Here is a 12,079-nt window from a genome sequence, read left to right as displayed (position 1 = left end):
ACCCCTTCAACAAGTGTCTTTGGGGGGAAATTTAAAATCAAAATCATAACAGTATGATTTCTTGTTTTGTCAATAGGTGAGGTTAGATGTGCCATGGAGACAGGGCCAGAGTAGCCACAAGCATAAAGTCTGATGCTGTCTGTGCACTAACAGGCTGACACCTACAGCCTGGCAGCATTCATGTGACTCTGTGCCTCTGTCTGTTCTTTCCACAGAGACTAAAATATACCTATTATTTTGATTCTTGATAGCCTCAGATCTCTGCTTCTTCAACAGTACTAACAGTATCAATGGAGAATTTGGAAAGTGTTTATGCCCCCTAGGATGGAGCAGCTGTAATTACTCCTCGTTTCTGAGTTATAAATAAAACTTGTGATATTTTCTTCCTTCTCTGCAGAATATTCTAATTAACTTTTTAACTTGCTTTCTCTTTGAATTTTCTTATCTGTTCAAAACAGGAAAATCACCTCCTGTTGAAAACTCACTTGAAGTCAGGTGGTGGCACACTTCTGTAATCCCAGCAATTTGAGAGGTTAAGGCAGAAGGGTGAAAGTTTGAGACTAGCTTCATCAACTCAGCAAGGCCTTAGCCACTTAGGAGACCCTGTCTCAAAAAAAAAATGGCTTGTGATGTGGCTCAGTGGTAAAGCACCCCTGGGTTCAATCCAGTAACAGTCCCCCCACCAAAGAACCTCAATTTAAATTTTATCAGTATTATTCTCAAACCAACTATATACTGATAAGAGTCATGTACCATAATCAATTTGTTTCTGGCTTATTCCAATCTGGCAACAATATTATAGAGTGTTAGTGTTCTCCCATCTGATGTTTTAGGATGATTTCTGTGCTGACATAATTTTGAATGACAAAGACAGTCAAATGTTTAGGAGAAGGGGAAATACCAGAATATAAAGATTTCAAGGATACAATAAGAAATCATCATGGTATGTGCTGTATGAATTCTGATTGATAATAATGATAACAGTGTGATGATGATGATGGTGGTGATGGTGATGTATTCCATATCTGAGTGATAATGTAGTCCATATCTAAATAATGGAAAACATTTGACAATACGTGGATATTGTTTGTACATGCCATATGGAAATGCATAGATTTTTTCAAGTGTTAGGGTTGTGACACAAATATTATATGGTAAGGAATTTTTTTTTCAATGTAAAGTGGTCCTTAGAGATTTTTTAAAAATGAAAATACTTGGCAAAGAAATAAAGTTTTGCAGAATTACTAGAGACAGGAAGATGACATTATTAAAAAATCACAGAAACAGGAAGATGACATTTTTAACAAATCACAGAAAGAATTATGACATTTGAAATGAAATTGAAGTTCATTTAAATTACTTTATTTTCCATAAAATAGAGTAATGCCTCCCTAGTTAGTTTTATAACCATGTTATAAAGTATGTTCTTCATTATGATTGCATAAATTATGTTATGTAAATGCAGTTGCAATCATGCTTTGTAAACACATTTTTGGGAGACATTATTATTTTTGTGAAGACTCTTCTATTAAAATTTATGGTTCCAGTGCTTTACTCATCTACTTGATATATTAGTTTTGATGCTATACAACAAGATAAGGTTGCATTTATTACATTTCTAATTATTTTCCAAAATCTTTTAATATAGAGGTAATCCCAGAGGTTTGCCAGTATCTGGTTTCTGACATTTCTACAACATTATACTGAAATCCATTGAGTAAAATTTTTCAGTGTTCTTTTTTCTTACAATTATTATTCTTCCTGTGAAACTGTACTTCTAATAAATTAGTTAAATTTATCTCTGCCACCCATCTCTCATAAATATTGGAAGAAGAAAATAACTTTATCACATTGTGCCTAATACTGTTTATTCTTTCCCCATCTGTATGTGTTACTGTAGGCTTGGAGATGGTGTTTCAATTTAATGTTAATAAATGCATAGGTCTTTATATATATTTTCAAGGAAAGTATGAAATTTTCAGAATCACATTGTGATATCTTTAAAGATAGGATTATGGTTTCTTTTCTTTCTTCTGTTTCAGAGAATGAGTGAAATTACATTAGGTATCTAAATAAGATCTTTCATTCTTTTGGTCATCATTTATTTGTTCTCAGTTTAATTGAGCAAACCATTAACCCAAGTTTTCTGGGTTTATAGATAAGGTGATGGATATTCCAAAAGCTGAAACAATTAGTTTAAAGTTTTATGACAAGTTGGCCAGTAGACATGATGTGAATATTCTAAAAGACTCTGAGCCTATTCCATCATGAAAAAGTCCTAAAAAAGTGAAAATACGTTCTCCTATCATTAGCACAAAATGTAGCATAAATATAAAATGTATATATATATATATATATATATATATATATATATATGTGTGTGTGTGTGTGTGTGTGTGTGTGTGTATATATAACACATGTACTATTCTATTGGTACATTATTCTAATAAAACATCCACATAAATACAACTTTAAGGAATTATATAAAATGAATGTGCATATGATTAATTTCAATAACACATAACCATTTTGTGTATCTTTGGGATGTGTATTCTTAATTTGAAAACTATTATTATTTTACATTGCATGGTATTCATCTAGAATTGGCATCTCAAACATATAGAATAGTGTATTAACAAAGAATAACATTTTATTGAACACATTTTTATCAATTCTATACATATCCCTCAAAGAGTATTACTCATTCCATTCCAAAGATAAATGCTAATTTGACAGAGTTTACAAGTATCATAGGAGTCTAAAAAAAAAAAAAGAAAATCAACCTCAAGAGTTATCATACTTATCTCTCATTATTCTAACTTTGAAATGATGAGTCAGATCTATGTAAACAAAATTATTAAGGAGAAGAATAATGTAAAGGGAATAGATTTGGGCATATTTAATGATAATATCAGCTTCTTCAAATCTCTTGTGAAATAAATTTGTGTACTGATTTTTTTCAGTTAATTTAGAATATGAAATTATTAAGTTCTACCTAATGTTTTTAGAAAACGAATGAGCAAAATTATAGCAAAAGTTGGAAATACACATTACTATAAAAAGCCATCCCAACTCCTTGCTTCATGCTTGGGTCCTGGTGATTTCAGATTGAACATCTGAAAGGGTACATGATTTCCTCTCCCAACTATGTCCTGCCACCAGCTTTGCTGGCTCTCCCAGCAAGCATGCTACCATCTGCATAGCTAATGAAGCCAAAACCTCAGTCCCAGCCTTGTTTCCTCTTTTTTTTCCTTAAATCTGGGACAAATATATGTCCTGATTTACTCAGGAGAGTCCTGATTTACACCTCTAATCTTGGCTTAATAATAGTCACCTCATTTTATCTTAAAAGTGTCATGGTTTGAGAGTAAATGATACAATTACCCTAGTCTCCCTTAAATTGATTTTTCAGCAAGGCCTGTGAAAGTGACCTACAAAATGTGTCTCTTAATTGTACATCCTTCCCTTCCCATTTGTCACCAACGTGGCTCCAGCCTCTGTCCCCTTGAACTTGGACTACTGCCATCTACCATGCACTCTGCATCCAATCTTTGTTCCTAGTCACCCACTCTGAATGCAGCATCCAACCTGATCTTTATCAAATGTAATATTCTGTCCTGAAACATCTTACTGCACAGAGGAGAACCAGACTCATTGCTATGGTCCTTTTCCACTCAGTTTGCTCTTATCCATGAAGTTCAGGAAGGTAGTCCTTCTTCCTGTTCTCAGCACAACCACACTAACTCCCAGGAATCTCTGCATTCTGGAGTCTTTCTTCTAGATTTAGTGTGATTTAGCTTCTCCATATCAGTGTGTTGGAATCCATGCCAAATCCTCAGAGAGCCTTTCCTCACTACCTGACAAAAATAGTCCTCACTACTCACCAATCTCATTACCATAACCCGCACCATCTCCCTCCACAGCAGTAATAATCAGTTAAAGTTGTGATCATTCACCTCACTCTCTTCCTTCTGTTAGAATATATTATCAGATCTAGCCCCTGTGCCTCTTGTCCATGGCTGCAGTTTTACTGCTTCAATGTCCCAGACATTCCATAGTTGATCCATCATTAATTTTTATAAATGAAATGTGAAATCTGATATTCAGACAATTATATTTAAAGGTCATTAGTATTATTTATCATGTCTTCTTTTGGTGTGAAATAGTTTACAAGAAATATTTAGAGACTGCAGCTCCCTAAATACTACACAAAAGTTAAACCTTATGATTTCTTCCAAAATTCAGGTCTTGAAATAACATCCTTTATACTTCACAAAATGGTAATAAAAATGGTGATGGTATAAAAATAATAATAATGTGGCTAATGCTTCACAAACTTCAGTGTAGAAGAAATGCTTGTTTATTTTATTTGCTTAAAAATAAGTCAGGTTTCATGCTAATATTTTGCTGTGATGGCAGTAAATCCAGTTACCGTTATTTTTTAATAATAACTGTCCTTCATTTAGACTTAACGATCCTCCTCTACCCGTCATTGACATCACTTATGGCCAAGTCCTCATAGTTCTTTGAAGTCAGGGATTACACCATCCCATTTCAAGCTGGATTAGTCACCTGAGCATATTTGGAGAGAACCAATGCTGTCCAGAAGGAACTGTGTGGGTCAGAGCAGTCATCAGTAAAAATATGTGGTCCCTGCTTGGGGCAATCACTTCTTCTCGCATTCGTTTCCATCTTCATTTCCTTTTTTCTAGGATAACAGTGGAACAGGTGGCAGGGTTTCACAAAACTGAAATAGGAAGCAGACTGCCCTCTACCAGGCTCTAGCTTCTGCCCTTACATTGAAAATGTTGTTATAGCCAAGTTTATTAAACTTGTCCTGTTCTCCTTTAGCAATGGGTGTCCATGAACCTTTTTTTTCAGAAAAATAATTAAAATACATTTAATCACAAAATAAGTAAAATATATTGAAGACGATTTTAAAAAAATGTGTTTATTAGCTACATTTAACAAAACCTAGCAGTGGTAGTAGTAAAGACTATGATTTACTAAGGACTAATTAATTTAACAAATACCATAATTGGGATGATAAGTGAAATAATATTTTGTGATATTTCTAATAACTATATATATACACTTATGTGTGTATATACATATTTTAAAAGGTATTTGAAATAATTTTAAAAGCATTAAAGTCTCTACGAAGTTCATTGGTATGTCAAAAATTACTGTTTTTATTGTTGTATTTACAGATTTAAAAAATGCTAAATTTTAATTAGAATTTAGTAAGGCCAAAAAAATTTACATATATATATTCCAAATTCACAAACTTTCTGGCTAAGAATGTAGTAAGATAAATGCTAATCATGACATTTGTATTGTGTGATATGTAAGTAAGAATGAGGTGCAGTGACATTATCTGAGTGCCTGAATAAATAAGTTAACTTAATTCAAAACAGAAAGACAAAAGAAATGGGAAAAAAAAATCTTGATTGAGTTTTAAAAACCTAGAGTTTGGTACAGCAAGAAAGAACTTCAATTATCAGGCAAATACATTCTTGTCCCATACACACCACTACAGAACCCCACCTTCCCTCTTTATCTAACTAGTAAAATTGATCTCCACCATTTGTACAGGAAAACCCACCATTTCTTCCAATTTGATGGTGACAACACTCCTAAGTACCAATGTACAAGAGTATAAACAAGCTTCTCCATGTTGACCCTGTTAGAACCTGTATGAGCACAGGAAATACTTATGAAATAAAAAAGTCTCAAGGCACTTTGATTTTAATCACATTCTTTTGAGCTGAGTAAGATGTGGCTGTTGCACTTGAATATGTGAGTAAGATGAGGTGCAGTGGCATTATCTGAGCTACGGAATGTCCCAAGACCCCAGAAGGTCAGCTGGAGTCCCAACTCTGTAGGTCAGTTCTGGACTTTGCATCATGTTGCCTCTTTACTAAGTTATTACAAATGTTACCAAACATATGCTCTGAAGGAAGTAGCCAACTTAAGAAATGTATATATTCTGTGCCATACAAAGGGGAATATTCCTTTCTCTTTAGTATTCTGCTTTCTTCGCATATTTCTAAATGGAGATGTGTCATGAATTAGAAACAAGTGCATTTGTTTGAAATTTATTTTAAAGAAGAGTCAACATTTTATCTTTCATTTTTCTGAGCACTTCATCTTCCGTGCTATTATTAACAAACTGTACTCCCAGTTAATACATCATTTTAAAGTTTGAGTCTTATTTAATTTCAGAATTTTAGAATCATGAAAGTGTCTGTATTTTTGCATAAAATATTCTGTAACTGGTAAAACTGAATTGATTGTCATAAAAGGTTAGATGTTCAACCACGTTCTAAATTAAATAGTAGATAATAGAGTTTAACTTGGTGTCTCCACTGTAACATTTGACCATAAACATTTTACTTTGGAGTAGAGTTTTTTTTTTTGAGCCAGAAGTGTCATTTAAAATATAAAATTATTTGTGTATTATTTTTTTCTAAACAGAGGACTCATTAATGCTTGCTACTAAGCATATAACTCATATATATTCTACTGGGTTTCCTTCTTATATTAATAATACTCCTCCATCATGTTGCTATATATGTATATACATATCCTTTTAATTCTGAAAGGGTATAAACAAGCAAATTACAAAGAGGAAAGCTGCATTTAATTATACATAATTAACAATTTCAAGCTCAGTATGGGTGATCTATCTTGTCAACAACAGGACAATTTCTCCAAATACTCTGAGTATGCTTCAGTTGTACTGATTGGTAAAAAATGCATGTGTAATCAATAAAATACAGGGAAGAATTAGTAGCCTCAGCACCAAAGTGGTGCAGGGTTACATGTTGTGTCCTGTCCTCAAGGGTTGTCAGGGTACTATGACAAAAGTTATCCATCATATTTCATAGATGCAGGTGAAATGAAAATAAAACGTTTGTATATTAGGTAGAAAAATCAGTCTTCAAACATCTGATAATTTGATTTAACCATTATTATTTAACTCCATAAAGAACTATTGAGATATACATTTTCCATGGTTAGGCTGAGAATAAAATCTACTGGGAACTGGATTAGAACAAATGATATTCTTTGCATTTACAATCATGTCAAAATGAATCCTGATGTCATATAATCACTAAAACCAATCGATAAAATAAGTCAAAAAAATAAAAACATGTTAACTCTGTTAATGATGGCAATGTTACAGGGCACACAGGGAAAAAATAACGGTACATATGGGGTTCAGTACTATCAATGGTTTCAAGAATTCTCTGTGGGTCATGGGATAGATCCTCTACAAATCTTGGTGTTAATATACTTGATTCAGAATAAACATTATTTACTATTTACTTATTATTTGTTTAGCGTAGTTTTTAATTCAGTTTGTGAATATAAGAATGGAGTTTCTAGATGCATATGACTGAATGTGCATAAATAGACCTAATGCTGGTGATGTTGCTGTGAGAAAGACACCTGATCCCAACATTCAACGTCTCAGCAGGACCCTGAGTCAGGACCCCTCAGTTCATTTATCATAGCCCTTCATGGATTAAAAAAAAAAGGTGAGGTGGGCAGCACAAAGTCTCTTCACCCAAAGATGTACAGCAGTCACCAGTCCCTTCGGGAGACTTGTCTACTCTTTGGAGCTGTGGCCATCTGGAGTAATTTCAATCTTCAGAAAACTATCTACTGAGCTGAAAGGGATCTTTACAATGTGCACACTATGACATTACCTTTTCTGGAAATATAATGGTCTCCTCTTATCTGTGGTTTCGCTTTTTACAGTTTTGGTTACTTACATCCAATGAAGTCTAAAAATACTAAATGGAAATTTCTAGAAATGAGCAATTTTTGCATTTTAAATTATTTGTTTTTGAGAGTAATGTAATGTAAGCTCATGTTAGAGTGTTTAATCCTTCTTGGGATGTGAATCATTCCATTGTCCAGCATCTACTTGTCCATGAGTCACTTTGCAAACTTCTTAGCTATCAGATCACATGTCATGGTATTGATGTAGGACAGAAGAGGCTGGACACCTTAGGAATTAGCAGGAAGCAGGTTCATTGCCTGTAGCCAGGTCCAGAGTGTGACTTGTACCTGAAAGTCTCCTCTGGACCTAGAGTCTAGAAATTATTTGAATTTTATATCCAGTGGTAGGAGGAGTTTGGAGGTTTACATATTTTTTATTTATCTGAGTTCTCAGAGAGTGTTTTTTAGGTCAGACAAGGGTTTTATAAGTCTTTACAAAGAAAACAAAGGTAATGCTTTTTTGTACAACAAGCTTGCAGACTTTATTACACGTTTTTTAGTGCAAACCTGGCATTTACAAAAAAGAGGAATCTTCCAACCACAATTCCCTCAGCAGACATCCTGCCTGCTTATACTCTTTGTAAAAATCTTTCTGACAAGAGAAGACAGTTAATTATGGCAAGGGTCTTCTGATTTGGGGGTCTCTGGACTACTTCAGTATGTCAGGGCTTCTGTTCAAGTAACTCCTATTTTACTTAATAATGAACTCAAAGTGCCAAATTCAGGATGCAAAGTAAGCACAGGAAATAAAACATGGAAGGACAAGTTAACTCTTGTACTAGGTGGCAATGTTACAGAGTACACAGAAATATATATATATATATATATATATATATATATATATATATATATATATCTGGTTCAGTACTATCTATAGTTTAAGCATTCTCTGTAGGTCAAGCGATAAGTGAGTGCTAGATGTACAAGATGAACCTATAACATAATGTAGAGGCAGAAAGTAAAAAAGTGCTCACACACACACACACACACACACACACACACACACACATACAAATATCAAAGATGGAGATACGTAAAAGAAACACAGGAGGCAACCAAAAGACCTCTCCAGGACAAACCTGGTAGAATTTTAGCAAACTAAATACATCAGATTACACTAAAATATCTATGAGTCCATACTGATATCAGTAATAATTAAATAAGTGAAGCATCCACATCAATATTTATGGCAGTACAATTCATAATAGTTTAATTGTGGAACCAACCTAGATGCCCTTCAATAGATGAATGGACAAATAAACTGTGGTATATATACAAAGTGTAATATTACTCAGCATTAACAGAGAATGAAACATGGCATTAACATGTAAATGGATGGAGTTGGAGGATATAATACTAAGTGAAGTAAGCCAATCCAAAAAAAAAAAAAAGCCAAATGTTTTCTCTGATATGTGCATGCTGATCCATAATGGGGATAAGGACAGCATGGGAGGAATGGAGGAATTGTGGACAAAGCAAAGGGGAAGGAGGGGAAGGAAGGGGGCATTGGGGTAGGAAAGATGGCAGGATGAGGTGGGCATCATTACCCTAACTACATATCTGAAGGCATGAAAGGTTTGATTCTACTTTGCGAACAACCAGAGACATGAAAAATAGTGCTGTATATGTATAATATGAATTGAAATGCATTCTGCTGTCATACATAACAAATTAGAGTCAATAAATAAATTTTTAAAAAATAATAAAAATGGGGAGAAATCTCCAATGCAGAAGATTTCAAATAATGTATGTAAACATTCCACCCTGAGAAGGTAGATGCAACTTCTCTCCTTCAGTGTGGGCTATACATGATGACCTCCTTCTAAAGAGCCACAGTATAAAAAAGGAGAAAACAGAGTAGCTTTTCAGTGGAGAAAACTGACAAACATGATCTCGGATATGTATTCCAGATCAGCATCAGCAGGAATACGACACATTGGCATTGTGTATCCTTGAGATGGATGAGGAGATGAAGATAGCATGTTACCTCTGTGGTCTTCCATCCAAAAGTGCATAATCTCCATCTAACAATGGGAAAAATGGATAAGTCCCAATGGAGATCTTGCCCGAGGTGCCTCAAAACTGTCAAAGGTCACTAAAAGCAAGGGGGTATGAGAATTTGCTACTACCAAGAAGAGTCTAGGGAGACATGATGACTAAATGTAGTATTACATCATTCATGGAATCCTGGATCAAAAAAAGTATTATAGATAAAGAACTAAGGAAAGCTGAGTAGATTATGGACTGTACTTAGTCATATATCATATTGGTTTAAATGGGAGATATATAAAAACTTTTATAAGCAGCATCTAAACTTTTCTATGAATCCAAAATTAATATAAAGCTAAAATTTTACAAAAAACTCCTGAATTCAGAATTTATATAAAAAATAGAAATCTTTTATCATATAAAAACATGAATCCTATCAAAGGTAGATTATGGGAATTTTTAATTTAAATCTGGGTTTGCCACTTAGTTGAATATTGTATATGTACGAATAGGTTCAGAATCCTACATAAAAAATAGGATATATTTATGACAAGACATTGTGTGGAAAGATAATAAATTATATATATATATATATATATATATATATATATATATATATATATATATATATATATATATATAATGTATGTATATGTGTGTATATGTGTGTGTGTGTGTGTATATATATATATATATATATATATATATATATATATATCATAACTGCATCAAATTACTACCATAAGTCAAGATTCTCCCTAAATTAAAATAAAAAGAAGCTGGGCACTGTGGTGCATGCCTATAATACCAACAGCTCAGGAGGCTGAGGCAGGAAAATCATGAGTTCAAAACTAGCCTCAGCAACAATGAGGAGGTAGCAACTCAGTGACAACCTATCTCTGAAGAAAGTACTAAAAAGGTTTAAGATGTGGCTCAGTGATTGAGTGCCTCTAAGTTCAATCCCCACTATAAATAAATAAATAAATAAATAAATAAAGTAAAATGAACAAAATATGTTAAAAGATATATCAAAAACACACAGTGGTGTATACCTTAAATATTCAGTTGGATTTTTAAACTTTGAGTGTAATATATTTTTCTTGGTATCAAATTTAATTCTTTCTTTTTTTCCTTTTTTTTGGTCATGATCTGTACAAATTACCATGGGCTTGTCTCATAAGGAAAAATATAATAAATTTTCTCATGCAATAACTATGTATTATACATTTAGAGTATGGATACAATTCAAAACTAAGGAGCTCTAAAAGTAAAAAGCTACCTAATAAATGGTATGAACTGATGGTAAAATCAGGCAGACCTGGGTTTATATGTAATTTACAAAACTTAATAACTCTTGGAACTTTAAAAAATAACTTACTAGGTAGATCTTGATATCTTCATGAGAAAAATAGGAATAATCATATGTACTAAACAATTTACCATGGAATCACAGTTAATACTAAACTAATGCTATAATAAATATATTGCTAGAAGAAAATTATTAAATAGTTTGGACTGAATTTTATATAAGAAGAATGGAAGAGTTGGAGAAATTAATGGAGAGCATTAACTTATACCAATTTCCCCTGAATCCAAGCCCCTAAAGGCAGATCAAAGGTAGACAGGAACATTTTTCATGTTAATGGGAAAAAACAGGTAATAGGTGTCCAAAGGTAAAAGAATAAATTCTAAGGAAAGCCTGAAGCAAATAAATAAATCAATATAAACCTATGGCCAGTTCAGCAAAAACCAGAGCACATGATACAGACATGCAGAAAGGATTTTCATAAAAGAGGGCAGAAAGAAACACTTGAAACGGTTTTAGAAAAGATAAATTAAGTTTAATGTGGAACTCAAAATGCAAAGAGATTTGGGGGAACATTTTACACCAATCTAAGGAGGTTTAGTTTCTTGTGGTTTGTGTTAGACAGCTTGTCATCACTGTAACAAAAATACCTGACATAAATAACTCCAAGGAAGAATAGTTTATTTGAAGCTCCCAATTTCAGAGGTTCTGTCCATGATCAATGGACTCCATTGGTCTGGGCCCAGACATCATGGCAGAAGGGTATGTTGCAGGAAGGCTCTTCAGTTTATAGCAGCCAGAATGCAGAGATTTAGAAGGTGAGAGAGAGAAACCAGAGACAAGATATAATTCCTTCAAGGTGTGCCCTCAAGAACCTACTTCCTCCAGCCAAGCCCCACCTACTTATAATTACCACCCAGTATTCCATTTAAGTTATTGGTCTATCAAAGGGTATAATCCACTGATCAGGTTACATTTCTCATAACCTAATCA

The sequence above is a fragment of the Callospermophilus lateralis genome (genome assembly GCF_048772815.1).
Source record: "Callospermophilus lateralis isolate mCalLat2 chromosome 10 unlocalized genomic scaffold, mCalLat2.hap1 SUPER_10_unloc_2, whole genome shotgun sequence".
Classification (NCBI taxonomy): Eukaryota; Metazoa; Chordata; class Mammalia; order Rodentia; family Sciuridae; genus Callospermophilus; species Callospermophilus lateralis.
The sequence above is the reverse complement of the archived record's forward strand: the minus strand, read 5'-3'. Positions refer to the sequence as shown.